At 48.8% G+C, this 15,817-nt stretch overlaps 1 protein-coding gene across 1 annotated transcript in view; it reads left to right on the forward strand.

Annotated features, from left to right (window-relative positions):
* Positions 1 to 7,815: 7,815 nt before the first annotated feature.
* The window catches only part of LOC149451030 (uncharacterized), a 39,602-nt gene continuing 31,600 nt past the window's right edge, over positions 7,816 to 15,817 (forward strand). Inside the window, exon 1 of the mRNA XM_089691140.1 lies at positions 7,816 to 7,893. The gene's annotated coding sequence lies outside the window, so the exon portion shown is untranslated. The remainder of the gene's footprint in view (positions 7,894 to 15,817) is intronic.

Genomic DNA, 15,817 nt, shown 5'->3' on the forward strand with positions numbered 1-15,817 from the left:
CTGTGTGGGGGGGAGGTAGGTGATCTGTGTGGGGGGAGAGGTAGGTGATCTGTGTGGGGGGAGAGGTAGGTGATCTGTGTGGGGGGAGGTAGGTGATCTGTGTGGGGGGGGTAGGTGATCTGTGTGTGGGGGAGGTAGGTGATCTGTGTGGGGGAGGTAGGTGATCTGTGTGGGGGGGGGGTAGGTGATCTGTGTGGGGGGAGGTAGGTGATCTGTGTGGGGGGGGGTAGGTGATCTGTGTGGGGGGAGGTAGGTGATCTGTGGGGGGAGGTAAGTGATCTGTGTGGGGGAGGTAGGTGATCTGTGTGGGGGGAGGTAGGTGATCTGTGTGGGGGGAGGTAGGTGATCTGTGTGTGGGGGAGGTAGGTGATCTGTGTGGGGGGAGGTAGGCCGATCAATTCACTGCTGTCTATAACTTCAGTGGTGTGTCTCTTCCTCATATGCGGATGTGTTCTCCACGTTGTGTCATTTGCCTATTGATGGCCGTCGTTTACTTGACAAACAAACGTTAGTAAAATGGTTTGTTCTTCCACAAGACTTCCAAGACTTCCCATAAGCTGGACACGGCTCTTTAATTCTTTCATGCACAGTCCCACAGTATTTGCAAGCTGTAGGGTTGGCAGTATTTGTGCTCATCAGGCGGCGTTGCTGGAGTTTGTTCTTGTTGCCATGCTGCATTGCAATGTTTATGCTGTCGGTCTGCTGTCTGTCCTGTTCCATAACTTTCAGACGTCTGTCAGTGAGCTCTGCTGTACGGCACGTCTCAATGGCTGTGTGTAGAGTGAACTCATGTTCTCTTAGGAGGCGCCTGCGTGTGCTCTCTCGCTAGCTATACCAACAACAATTGTGTCCCTTATCAATTGGTCTCTGAGTGCCATATTCACAAGTTGCTGCCTTTTCTCTCCAGTGTGTAACAAAGTGATCCAAAGATTGTCCCTCTTCTTGTTTGCAGCATCCAAACACATCCCTTTCATAAATGACATTTGTAGCAGGTATGAGATCATCTTCCAGTACATTTACAATGGCTGTAACATTGTGTTGCTGATCTGCTGTGAGGGTCACATTGTGTTTATACACATGCCTGCATTCACTGCCCATGACTCTTCTCAGAGTTGCTGCCGGCACTCCTGCACATTTCTCATTCCAGCCTGTAGCCAGACAATAATCTTCACATTCAGCTCTGAAAGATTCCCAATTGCTGCTCCAATCCCCACTCATTGTCATCCCCTCTGGGGGAGGTATGCCATTCATGGCAGCCATATTGTCAGGAAGCCTCTGAGCTATCAAATCTCAGACAATCCTCAGTCTCAGGCTGTAGTTCACAAACCTGTGTTTCCCAAAGCTGCTGCGCTCCAAACAAGAGGCTCAGTCCTGATTCCAGTCACTTCTGACACCATGTTTCATGTACAGGAATGAAGACAACACAAGCTGCTGGTGTGAGGAATCATGTTGTACAACAGTACTGCATCCAGGTCAGCATAGAACAGGAAGCAGGAAGAAAAAGGCCATGCAATATTCCCGGATACAAGTCGGGTCACAGGATTTGTACAATGACTCTATAACAGTTTCCATCTTGTTGTATCATGAATGTAGTATGGAAGATGAGTCCTATGTACTAGGAATGGTCATTGGAAGGACAGAATAGGAGCCACATGATTGGCTGGCCAACCCCGTGACAGTATAGACTAGTGGGTGACATTGATTGAGATCTGCCCGCTGTGTGTATACAATCACCCGGCTAATGTCTAATATCAGGGGACAAAATGTGCCAGCATTCATATCAGACTAAGGGAAAATGGCCACCGGAGGAGGGCCAGGCGGGCTACAACAAAATGGAGGAGGAGATCTAATCCACTGTAATGTAATGTGATAACTGTATTTCATTAATAATAGACCAAGGAAAAATGGCCGCCAAAGGAGGTACAGGAGGGCTACAAAAAAATGGAGGAGGGAGGTCTGATCCACTGTGCTGTAATAAATGAGATATAATTGAAATTAGACCAAGGGAAAATGGCGCCTGAATAAGGGACAGACAGGCTACAACATAATGGCGCCCGATTAGTCTATTAAGGATTATAATGGTATATATAGGCAGCTGTACGTCCGATGGCCAACTCCTGAGGAAGTCATGTGATGCGATGTAACATGTAGAGTGGGACAATGACGTCAAGCTGCTATATAGGAAGTTTACGAGCCGCCATCATCTTTTGCTTTTCAGGTTTTATTCCCTGTTGTTTTATACTATTCAGCTTTTGTTGGACCAGCACCATCTCTCCAGCTCTCCATACTACATTGGACCAGCTCTCCATACTGCAGCCTTTGTATAAATCTGTCTGGTGTAACTTCCTGTCAGTGTCACTTCCTGTCTGTCTGTTTCACTTCCTGTCCTGGGTACACTTTCCTCCTCTCAGCCATTTTAGATCTGCTTCTAGAAGGTCCTGTGATTGTCGGTCTCCATCCTGAACATACGGCCACCATAGGGCCAGCATGGGATCTTCTCCATGTCAGAGCACACGGGTAAGTCACGTGGATCTCCTATTCCTGGTCCCGGCTCCTGTCCCTGCTATAGACGGACCAATCATCTGTGACCGAACCTTCCTCCTCGTCATCGATGATCTGGGTGTATTATTATTATTTATTCCAGGTACTTATATAGCCCATCAGTCCCCGCCCCCGAGGAACATACAATCTAAGGGCCCTAACTCACATTCATACATACACATACTAGGGACAACTTAGGAGCCAATTCACCTCCCAGCATGTCTTTGTAGTGTGAGAGGAAACTGGAGGAAACCCACACAGGCACAGGGAGAACATGCAAACTCCAGGCAGGTGGTGCCATGGTTGGGATTTGAACCAACAACCCGAGTACTGCCAGGCGGAAGTGCTAACCACTCAGCCACTGTGCTGCCCCGTGCTGTATATATCTCAGCATCTACTTCTCAGTGTTGGTTTCCTCCTCATTGCCAGCCATTAAATGGGCCTCAGAATGGCTCCGGTATTCCCTCCTAGGAAGGACATTCAGGCCGATCTCCCACCATGTTCCTCTGATGTGTCCGAGACAGAATAACAGGAGAGACACCAGGAGAACCCGCTGGGACCTGACATTCCGAGAACCAGAGTTATGGTGGAGTATAGACCCTTCCTGAGATACTCCTCCCTGGGAACGGTCTTACCTCCGTACTCCTCTCCTGTACATACCCATCACTGTCATACCTCCGTACTCCTCTCCTGTACATACCCATCACTGTCATACCTCCGTACTCCTCTCCTGTACATACCCATCACTGTCATACCTCCGTACTCCTCTCCTGTACATACCCATCACTGTCATACCCCCCACACTCCTCTCCTGTACATACCCATCACTGTCATACCTCCGTACTCCTCTCCTGTACATACCCATCACTTTCATACCCCCCACACTCCTCTCCTGTACATACCGATCACTGTCATACCTCCACACCCCTCTCCTGTACGTACCGATAACTGTCATTCCTCCACATTCCTCTCCTGAACATACCCATCACTGTCATACCTCCGTACTCCTCTCCTGTACATACCCATCACTGTCATACCTCCGTACTCCTCTCCTGTACATACCCATCACTGTCATACCTCCACACTCCTCTCCTGTACATACCTATCACTGTCTTACCCCCCACACTCCTCTCCTGTACATACTACCCACCATCGTATCATCTGCAACTCCTCTCTTATATTTACTACCTGCAGTTATGCTCTTCTTCTTAAATTGGGGAATAACTCGATGACTTACATACTTTTCAGACCTTGTGAAATATTCTCGGCTGTTTTGATAATAATACACTTTAATTTGTATTTCATGATAAATCCTGCCTCATCTCTGCCTCTCTACCTGCAGCCTAACAATGAGGCGTGCATGCAGCCACTGATCTATTTCTGGCTTTTGTCTCTCAGACATTCTAATGTTCATTTCTCCAAACGTCCTCCAGGACAGCCTCCTTGAGACAGAGCTCCTCCCTCTGGGACAGGAAACACGTAAGCACAGTACTATAAAAGGCGGACCACCAGGCCTCCCTCTTGAGTTTTTAGTGTTTCCTCCGGAAGGATGGGTGCAGTCATCTAGGAACTGATTGTCTAAGATTGATATGTACAGGAGAGGAGTACGGAGGTATGACAGTGATAAGTATGTACAGGAGAGGAGTGTGGGGGGTATGACAGTGATCGGTATGTACAGGAGAGGAGTACGGAGGTATGACAGTGATCGGTATGTACAGGAGAGGAGTGTGGGGGGTATAACAGTGATCGGTATGTACAGGAGAGGAGTGTGGAGGTATGACAGTGATCGGTGTGTACAGAAGAGGAGTGTGGGGGGTATGACAGTGATCGGTATTTACAGGAGACGAGTGTGGAGGTATGACAGTGATGGGTATGTACAGGAGAGGAGTGTGGAGGTATGACAGTGCTCGGTATGTACAGGAGAGGAGTACGGAGATATGACAGTGATCGGTATGTACAGGAGAGGAGTGTGGAGGTATGACAGTGATCGGTATGTACAGGAGAGGAGTGTGGAGGTATGACAGTGATCGGTATGTACAGGAGAGGAGTGTGGAGGTATGACAGTGATGGGTATGTACAGGAGAGGAGTGTGGAGGTATGACAGTGATCGGTACGTATAGGAGAGGAGTACGGAGGTATGACAGTGATCGGTATGTACAGGAGAGGAGTACGGAGGTATGACAGTGATGGGTATGTACAGGAGAGGAGTACGGAGGTATGACAGTGATCCGTACTCCTCTCCTGTACATACCCATCACTGTCATACCTCCGTACTCCTCTCCTGTACATACCTATCACTGTCATACCCCCCACACTCCTCTCCTGTACATACTACCCACCATCGTATCATCTGCAACTCCTCTCTTATATTTACTACCTGCAGTTATGCTCTTCTTCTTAAATTGGGGAATAACTCGATGACTTACATACTTTTCAGACCTTGTGAAATATTCTTGGCTGTTTTGAAAATAATACACTTTAATTTGTATTTCATGATAAATTCTGCCTCATCTCTGCCTCTCTACCTGCAGCCTAACAATGAGGCGTGCATGCAGCCACTGATCTATTTCTGGCTTTTGTCTCTCAGACATTCTAATGTTCATTTCTCCAAATGTCCTCCAGGACAGCCTCCTTGAGACAGAGCTCCTCCCTCTGGGACAGGAAACACGTAAGCACAGTACTATAAAAGGCGGACCACCAGGCCTCTCTCCTGAGTTTTTAGTGTTTTCTCCGGAAGGATGGGTGCAGTCATCTAGGAACTGATTGTCTAAGATCGATATGTACAGGAGAGGAGTACGGAGGTATGACAGTGATCGGTATGTACAGGAGAGGAGTGTGGGGGGTATAACAGTGATCGGTATGTACAGGAGAGGAGTGTGGAGGTATGACAGTGATCGGTGTGTACAGGAGAGGAGTGTGGAGGTATGACAGTGCTCGGTATGTACAGGAGAGGAGTACGGAGGTATGACAGTGATTGGTATGTACAGGAGAGGAGTGTGGAGGTATGACAGTGCTCGGTATGTACAGGAGAGGAGTACGGAGGTATGACAGTGATCGGTATGTACAGGAGAGGACTGTGGAGGTATGACAGTGATCGGTACGTATAGGAGAGGAGTACGGAGGTATGACAGTGATCGGTATGTACAGGAGAGGAGTACGGAGGTATGACAGTGATGGGTATGTACAGGAGAGGAGTACGGAGGTATGACAGTGATCGGTACGTACAGGAGAGGAGTACGGAGGTATGACAGTGATGGGTATGTACAGGAGAGGAGTACGGAGGTATGACAGTGATGGGTATGTACAGGAGAGGAGTACAGAGGTATGACAGTGATAGGTATGTACAGGAGAGGAGTACGGAGGTATGACAGTGATTGGTATGTACAGGAGAGAAGTACGGAGGTATGACAGTGATCGGTACTGTGACGGAGGAAAGGCTGGACAGAACACACAGAGTGGATGGCAGACGCACAAAGCTTTTTTAAGACAAACAGACGGCAGTCCTTCAATACGGGGGGTGACAGAGAGGGTGGATTTGTCACTAAATGGTAACGAGGGGGCCCCACCCACTTATAGTCCACTAGGAGAGCCAAGGGGGTGTCCCTGTAACAGGGGTAGTCCAACACAGGAGAGGGGTGCGAGGAGTCACCACCGCAACAGTTCAGGTAACACAGTGGGGCAGCAGGTACTCACGGATCCAACAGGGTGCCTGGTCTCCCAGGGGTAGAAGCAGAACACAGGTACCTGTGGAGTCCGGATCAGGCAGATGGCCTCTTGCTCTGGCAGACGGGCTGTGGTAGTCTCTCCCTCTTCTGTGGGGTCTCTGGCAAAAAGCAGGCAGGCTGGGATAGTCTCTCCCCCTTCTGTGGGGTCTCTCGCAATCACAGGTAGGCCTTCTCTGGTTGTCTCTTCCCTCTTGTGGGGTCTCTGTGAGGCTGGAGTAGACTTGCAGAGTCTAGTCCCAAAGGTCTCGCCGAAGCTTGAGATCCTTTGCTGACTGCACACCGGAATGAATACGGAGCTCCCAGCATCCACCTCTTAAACTGCTGCAGGACACTCCCCGGTCGCCTTGGCAACCGGGAGGGGGGAAGGGAACACTAGACCCCAGGGAGAATCAGGCTGGTGACAGGGACATCCTGGGGAGGCAGGGATGATGTCTGCACAGATGAAAAGCAAGTTGTGAGGTGTGCAGAGAGCTCTCAGGCAGCTGGCCAGGAGGGAGGGGGCCCAGAGTAATTTTATTAGGCCATTTGGCCTAGTGACAAAGGGGACAATTGGAACAATACAGAGCGGGATGCTGAGGGCATGTGATACAAGGCATTAATAAGGGGATTAATAATTGGCGGGCTCCCATATCGTGACAGGTACGTACAGGAGAGGAGTGTGGAGGGTATGACAGTGATCGGTATGTACAGGAGAGGAGTACGGAGGTATGACAGTGATCGGTATGTACAGGAACCAGGAAGTATGAGGCTATGCAATATTACTGGATATAAGTCGGGTCACAGTATTTGTAGAATGATTCTATAACAGATTCCATCTTGTTGTATCATGAATGTAGTATGGAAGATGAGTCCTATGTACTAGGAATAGTCATTGGAAGGAAAGAATAGAAGCCACATGATTGGCTGGCCAACCCTGTGACAGTATAGACTAGTGGGTGACATTGATTGAGATCTGCCCGCTGTGTGTATACAATCACCCGGCTAATGTCTAATATCAGGGTTCAAAATGTGCCAGCATTCATATCAGAATAAGGAAAAATGGCCGCCGGAGGAGGGACAGGTGGGCTACAAAAAAATGGAGGAGGGAGGTCTAATCCACTTTGCTGTAATGTGATAAATAAGATATAATTGAAATTAGACCAAGGGAAAATGGCGGCCAAATAAGGGACAGACAGGCTACAACATAATGGCGCCCGATTAGTCTATTAAGGATTATAATGGTATATATAGGCAGCTGTACGTCCGATGGCCAACTCCTGAGGAAGTCACGTGATGTGATGTAACATGTAGAGTGGGACAATGACTTCAAGCTGCTAAATAGGAAGTTTACGAGCCGCCATTGTCTTTTGCTTTTCAGGTTTTTCCCTGTTGTTTTATACTATTCAGCTTTTTCTGGACCAGCACCATCTAGTGTCTGCTCTCCATACTGCAGCTTCATTTTAAATCTTTCAGGAGTCACTTCCTGTCTGTCACTTCCTGTTTGTGTCACTTCCTGTCCCGGGAACACTTTCTTCCTCTCAGCCATTTTAGATTGGCTTTTAGAAGGTCCTGTGATTGTCGGTCTCCATCCTGAACACACGGCCACCATAGGGCCAGCATGGTATCTTCTCCATGTCAGAGCACACGGGTAAGTCAGGTGGATCTCCTATTCCTGGTCCCGGCTCCTGTCCCTGCTATAGACGGACCAATCATCTGTGACCGAACCTTCCTCCTCGTCATCGATGATCTGGGTGTATTATTATTATTTATTCCAGGTACTTATATAGCGCCGTCAGTTTACATCTATATTGTACATTCCCATCAGTCCCCGCCCCCAAGGAGCGTACAATCTAAGGTCCCTAGCTCACATTCATACATACACATACTAGGGACAACTTAGGAGCCAATTCACCTCCCAGCATGTCTTTGTATTGTGGGACCAAACAGGAGTACCCGGCAGAAACCCACACAGGCACAGGGAGAACATGCAAACTCCAGGCAGGTGGTGCCGTGGTTGGGATTTGAACCAACAACCCGAGTACTGCCAGGTGGAAGTGCTAACCACTCAGCCACTGTGCTGCCCCATGCTGTATATATCTCAGCATCTACTTCTCAGTGTTGGTTTCCTCCTCATTGCCGGCCATTAAATGGGCCTCAGAATGGCTCCGGTATTCCCTCCTAGGAAGGACATTCAGGCCGATCTCCCACCATGTTCCTCTAATGTGTCCGAGACAGAATAACAGGAGAGACACCAGGAGAACCTGCTGGGACCTGACACTCCGAGAACCAGAGTTATGGTGGAGTATAGACCCTTCCTGAGATACTCCTCCCTGGGAACGGTCATACCTCCGTACTCCGCTCCTGTACGTACCCATCACTGTCATACCTCCGTACTCCTCTCCTGTACGTACCCATCACTATCATACCTCCGTACTCCTCTCCTGTACATACCCATCACTGTCATACCTCCGTACTCCTCTCCTGTACATACCCATCACTGTCATACCTCCGTACTCCTCTCCTGTACATACCCATCACTGTCATACCTCCGTACTCCTCTCCTGTACATACCCATCACTGTCATACCTCCGTACTCCTCTCCTGTACATACCCATCACTGTCATACCTCCACACTCCTCTCCTGTACATACCCATCACTGTCATACCTCCGTACTCCTCTCCTGTACATACCAGTCACTGTCATACCTCCGTACTCCACTCCTGTACATACCGATCACTGTCATACCTCCGTACTCCTCTCCTGTACATACCCATCACTGTCATACCTCCGTACTCCTCTCCTGTACATACCGATCATTCTCATACCTCCGTACTCCTCTCCTGTACATACCGATCACTCTCATACCTCCGTACTCCTCTCCTGTACGTACCGATCACTCTCATACCTCCTTACTCCTCTCCTGTAGATATTACCCACCATCGTATCATCTGCAACTCCTCTCTTACATTTACTACCTGCAGTTATGCTCTTCTTCTTAAATTGGGGAATAACTCGATGACTTACATACTTTTCAGACCTTGTGAAATATTCTTGGCTGTTTTGAAAATAATACACTTTAATTTGTATTTCATGATAAATCCTGCCTCATCTCTGCCTCTCTACCTGCAGCCTAACAATGAGGCGTGCATGCAGCCACTGATCTATTTCTGGCTTTTGTCTCTCAGACACTCTAATGTTCATTTCTCCAAACGTCCTCCAGGGCATCCTTCCTGAGACAGAGCTCCTCCCTCTGGGACAGGAAACACGTAAGCACAGTACTATAAAAGGCGGACCACCAGGCCTCCCTCCTGAGTTTTTAGTGTTTCCTCTGCAAGGATGGGTGCAGTCATCAAGGAACTGATTGTTGAAGTCCTGGGCCCTAGAGGTTGCTGGTGGCTCCTGGTCTGTCTTACTTCCTCCTGCCCGACGTGATCCCTTCAGGGGGAGTGGGTCTGCGCTCCTGATATCTTTCCATGCCTCAGTGGATGATGACCATCGGGGATGTCCTGGGGGGTCCAGGACCTTTGATGCCTGTCGTTCTCCTTCCCGTGCGGGGGTGGGGGGGCTCCAGCATCCGATGCACAGTGGGGCAGTGACTGCCAAGCGGGCGTGCGTGTAGCCACAACTTCTGAGTGCTGTCCAGGAACTGGAAGTTCTTGCTGCAGTGACGTCAGCGATGGGCACCGAAGACTCGTTGTCCCAGTCTCCATAGCAACACTAGCATCTGGTTAGGCAGCCAGTCTGGTGTACAGACCCAGTAGAGCCTGTGGCTCTACACCAAGAGGGATGGATGGAAGGCGCTGGCACTTCTCAGGCATATCCTGGTCCTTCAGTCACTGGCTCCTCTAAGGTAAGCTTGGGGACTCTGATCCCTCTTGCTGACCCTGGTGGGCACACTTCCTTTTCTTGCTCCCCCAGCACAGTGGTTTTGTATGAGGGGCCCTGGGCTGATTATTTTCTGTATTGTGTTTTTTCTTGCCTATTGTAGGTTAAAGTCCAGGACAAGGTGCAGAGTCAGACCCCCAATAAGAAGTGTGCAGTTTGTGCAGCTAAATTGGGTTCAGCTTGGGAAAAACCCTTATGCTGCAATTGTGTGGCTAGCCTAATTAAGGATAAGTCATTTACAGCGTGCCATAAAGTGCTCACCTCCATTAAGGATGACATGTTGTCTACATTTCAATCCTTTAGATCCCTGTTGGAAAAATGCAGTCGCCACTGGGTCCTTGGACCCAATCGGCGGGTTCGGAGGTAGCAGATGCATTAAGAGGGGGGGAGGACCCGGAGGAGGATCCTAGGTCCCGGGTAGATTCAGGCTCATAAGATGAGAATGGTGAAGTTTGCTCCTCCAGAGGTTCCAGGAACAAATTGCCCCTGGAAGATGTGGACGACCTCCTTAAAGCTATCTACAATACCTTAGAGATCGAGGAGGAGGATGTTTGCCTATCTAAGCATGACCTCATGTATCAAGGTTTGTATGCTAGAAAGACTAGTGTCTTTCCAGTCCATAGTTCCCTGGTTGATACCATTAAGCAGGAATGGGAAAGCCCTGAGAGGAAACCCTTTTTCACAAGTAATCTTAAAAGGAGGTTTCCTTTTTAGGATAACAGGTCCCAGCAATGGAACAAGGTTCAGAAATTAGACACCCCCTTATCTAAAGTCTCTAAAAGGACAGACTTAGCATTTGAAGATATGGGGGCTCTGAAAGACCCTATGGATAAAAGGGATGAAGTCTTACTCCGTAGGACCTGGGATTCCACTTCCATCAGCTTTAGGCCAGTTTTATCGGCTACCGGTGTCGCCAGAAATATGGAATACTGGCTTACCCAGTTAGTCGCATCTCTCGGCAGGGACCTCCAGGCAGCAAATCCTGAAATAATTTCCTTTGCTGTTTAAAGCAGTTTCTTTCCTTGTGGATGCCTCGGCCAAATCAGTTAAGCTAGCGGCTTGAACCTCTGCCCTAGTGAAGTTGGAGTTTGCATGTTCTCCCTGTGCCTGCATGGGTTTTCTCTGGGTACTCCGGTTTCCTCCCACACTCCAAAGACATGCTGGTAGGTTAATTGGCTCCTGTCAAAATTGTCCCTAGTATGTGTATGTATGAATGTGAGTTAGGGATATTAGATTGTACGCCCCTTGAGGGTTAGGCACTGATGTGAATGTACAATATATATGTAAAGCGCTGCGTAAACTGACAGCGCTATATAAGTACCTGAAATAAATAAATAATTTCCTTTGCTGTTTAAAGCAGTTGGTTTCCCTAGTGAATTCAGCTTAAAGGGCATTTTGGTTAAAAACCTGGGCAGGGAACTCAGCATTCAAACTGCACCTTTGTGCCTTACCCTTTATTGGCGATAATCTTTTTGGTCCAGGTCTCGAGGAGGCTCTGGAATGTACAGCCCATAACAAGAGGACATTCCCAGAGAGTAAGAAAAGGTTTTACTCTAGTAGGGTTTTTTGTTGAAAAACACATGCCCAGCAGGCTAAGGAGGTTCAGCCTAAGAAACATTGGACAGGGCACAAGAATAGGGGAAGAGGAGGAATCTTATTCAATCCTCCTCAAGGCCCACCAAGTCTCATCTCAATGACTTGAACGTCCCAATGGAAAGAAGACTGGGGACCTTTCTCCCTCAGTAGACTTCAATCTTCTCTAAACTGTACATCCTGGACTTGATCAAGAAGGGGTACAGGTTGGAGTTCAACTTCAGTCCCCCATCAGGTATCTGGTAACCCACCTTCCCAAGGATCGGGAAAGGGTCAGGCCCTGCGTGTCCTAATTGGGGACCTGATAGATCAGCAGGTACTTACCAGAGTTCCCCGGGACGAGCAGGGCACGGGATGTTATTCTCATGTGTTTGTAGTAAAAAAAACCCTCGGGCACGTGACCCTGAGAGCAGATTTATCATTCCTAAAGGCACCCTCTCGGGTCGTGAACTCACGATCGCTAATGTCTATGCACCAAATTCGGCACAAGCATCCTACTTTTCCCATTTATTTCAAAATTCTTGATAGGTTTCTATCCCCTCATTTATTGGTGGGAGGTGATTTTATTTGGTAGTTAACCCCCTTTTGGACCAAAGCTCATCCTCACCATCCTCCCAGGCCTTCCCAAAATTCCTTACCAAAAAAGACACACTTCAACTGGTAGACTCCTGGAGGGCACATAATGTTGGAGCTAGAGATTATTCATTTTACTCCCACCCACATGACTCTTATGCTAGACTAGATTATATCTATTGCTCCCCCATTCTGCTGGCTAACTCTAGGAAAGCTTGCATTCATTTAAGCCCCTGGTCAGATCATAATATTATCGCGCTGTCTATCACTTTTATAGGTCTAGCCCCTACTCCCTACTCCTGGAGACTTAACGACTCTATGCTTACGGATACTAACACCCGCCATGAAGTAGTTACTTCCATTCAAGAATACTTTCAGTCAAACACAACTCCTGATATCTCCCCGGCCATCTTGTGGGTAGCCCATAAGGTGGTCCTGCGAGGTCACCTTATTTCTATGACTTCTTCTAGAAATAGAGAGCGGTGGAAACAAATTCAGAAACTTACCCAAGAATTAGAATCACATTATAGGGCTCATGATGGCAATCCATCTCTACTTAACAAAACGATGATATTGCAAAAGCGTCTAGAACTGAATACTTTACTTTCCCAGAAAACTAAAAAAGCTCTACGCTTTTTTACAGCGTCTACTGTGTTGGCACAGAAATTAAACCTTTCAATACGACCCCCACATATCTACAAGTTATGTACTAAATCCGGCAGTATCTCCTCTCTTCCTCGTGAAGTCCTGGGTATTTTTGAAAATTTGTATTACACCCTGTTAGCTCCCCCCAACCAACTTCCGCTTCCTCAAATGGCTCATGGCTTGATTCTATACCCCTCCCCACTCTCTCACCCTCTCAGATATCCTCTCCCAATGCCCCATGCACTTTGAAGGAAATATCCTGTGTGATTAGCACACTCAGAACTTCCACAGCACCGGCCCTGATGGGTTCACGGCCAGTTATTATAAACATTTTGCTCCTACATTGGCTCTCTCTTTGATGTCATTATTCAATGATGTTTTGCAGGGCAGTAGGTTTCCTGAGGAGATACTCTTGGCTAACCTGTCTCTATTACCTAAACCCCTGAAAGACCATCATTTACCTCAAAACTATAGACCAATCTCAGTGATGAACAATGATCTGAAAATATTTAGCCGCATTCTGGCAGATAAGTTGGCCCCTATTATCTCCTCTTTGGTCTCACCGGACCAATCGGGATTTATTCCCGGCAGACTTATCACGGACAATATTCCTCTCACATTAAATGTTATTCAGGACGCCAATTTGCATTCTAAAGAAGTTTTGTTGCTGAGCCGGGACATTAACAAGGCCTTTGATAGTGTCCTCTGGCCATACTTGTTTTCATTACTGCAGAAGATGGGCTTTAGTGATGAATTTCTGTCTGGGGTACATGCTTTGTACGACTCCCCCCAAAACAAGAATAAGACTTCCAGGCTGCAATTCTGTATTTTGTACACTAGGCGGAGGTACCCGTCAGGGTTGTCCTCTTTCACCCTTATTATTGGCGCTTGTTTTGGAACCCTTGGCAATTGCAATAATCACACTCAGACATTTCTGGTTACCCATTATTGGTTCACATTTCACAATTTGTATGTATTTTATTATTTATTTATTTATCGAGTTTATATAGCGCTAAAGGGTTTGCTCAGCGCTGTACAATAGAGGGGGGACAATACATGAAACAGTACAGTAACATCAAACAGCACACAAGGGGTAAGAGGGCCCTACTCTTTCGAGCTTACAATCTAGGAGGGAGGGGGTAGAGGTACAGGAGGAAATGGCTGTGGGGGATGGAGTGGTAGGAGGAGGGAAGGGCAGCGGCTGTTAGGTGAGGGTGGGGTAGGCTTCCCTGAAGAGGTGGGTTTTCAGGGAGTGCCTGAAGGTGAGAAGGGAGGGTGACAGTCTGATGGATTGGGGTAGTGAGTTCCAGAGGATGGGGGAGGACCTGGAGAAGTCTTGCAATCGTGCGTGGGAGGAGGAGACCAGGGAGCAAGATAGGAGGTCCTGTGAAGAGCGAAGGGTACGGGTAGGGTGGTACCTGGGAATCGGGTCGGTGAGGTAGTTAGGGGCAGTGTTGTGAACGGCCTTATAGGTCAGAGTGAGCAATTTGAATTTAATGCGTTGGGCAATGGGGAGCCAGTGGAGGGAGAGGCAGAGGGGGGTGGCAGAGGTGGAGCGGCTGGTGAGGTGGATGAGTCTGGCAGCTGAGTTCAGGATGGTCTGAAGCGGGGAGAGTTTGCACTGGGGTAGGCCGGTGAGTAGGGAGTTGCAGTAGTCCAGGCGTGAGATAATCAGGGAGTGTACGAGTAGTTTAGTGGTGTCTGGGGTAAAGAAGGTGCGTATCTTGGCGATGTTCCGGAGGTGGAGCCTGCATGTGTTTGTAAGTGATTTGACATGAGGTTGAAAGGAAAGGTTTGAGTCCAGAATGACGCCAAGGACCTTGGCTTGCTGGACGGGATTGATGATGGTGTTGTTGGTAGTGATGGAAGGATGGGGGGGGGGGGCGCGGGCTGGGGGGAAGACGAGAAGCTCGGTTTTGGAGAGGTTGAGCTTGAGGAAATGGAGCGACATCCAGTCAGAGATGTCGTTTAGGAGGTGAGTGATGCGGGCGGAGAATGTGGGGGTGAGGTGGGGGGTGGAGAGGTAGATTTGAGTATCATCAGCGTAGAGGTGGTAATTGAAGCCGTGGGAGTGTATGAGTTTGCCAAGGAAGGAGGTGTAGATGGAGAAGAGAAGGGGTCCAAGGACAGAGCCCTGGGGGACCCCAACAAAGAGGGGGAGGGAAGAGGAGGTGGCATCGTTGTAGGAAATGCTGAAGGAGCGTTGGGATAGATAGGATGAGAACCAGGAGAGAGCGGTGTCTCTGATGCCAAGGGAGAGTAGTTTATTAAGGAGGAGGGGGTGGTCGACTGTGTCAAAGGCTGCGGAGAGGTCTAGGAGAAGGAGGACAGAGTAGTCGCCTTTGACTTTGGCGGTTAGTAGATCGTTGGTGATTTTGAGGAGGGCAGTTTCGGTGGAGTGTAGGGGACGGAAGCCGGACTGTAGTGGGTCAAGGAGGTTGCTGTCAGTTAGGTGGGCGCTTAGGCGATCGAAGACCAAGCGCTCAAAGAGCTTGGAAGTGAGTGGCAGCAGGGAAATTGGTCTGAGGTTGTTGAGGTCAGTGGGATCCAGGGAGGGCTTTTTCAGGATGGGGGTGATGTGCGCATGTTTTAGGGGGGAGGGGAAGACGCCAGTAGAGAGAGAGAGATTGAAGATGTGTGTAAGGGAGCGGATGAGGGAAGAGGGGGGTGACCGGAGGAGTTGAGAGGGGATAGGGTCCAGGGGGCAGGTAGTGAGGCGGGCTTCTGAGAAGACTCTGGTGACTTCCTCAGTGGTAGTAGGGCTGAAGGAGTGCAGTGATGGGGGGGTTACGGTAGGCAGGGCCTTGGGTGTGGTGGGGGGCAGTGCCGTTGCGAGGTCAGAGGAGGGGAGGAATGAGGGGGTGATGGAAGGGGG

Source organism: Staurois parvus, unplaced genomic scaffold (genome assembly GCF_062004578.1).
Source record: "Staurois parvus isolate SC_StPar_1 unplaced genomic scaffold, SC_StPar_1.0 ptg000551l, whole genome shotgun sequence".
In the NCBI taxonomy this organism is placed as follows: Eukaryota; Metazoa; Chordata; class Amphibia; order Anura; family Ranidae; genus Staurois; species Staurois parvus.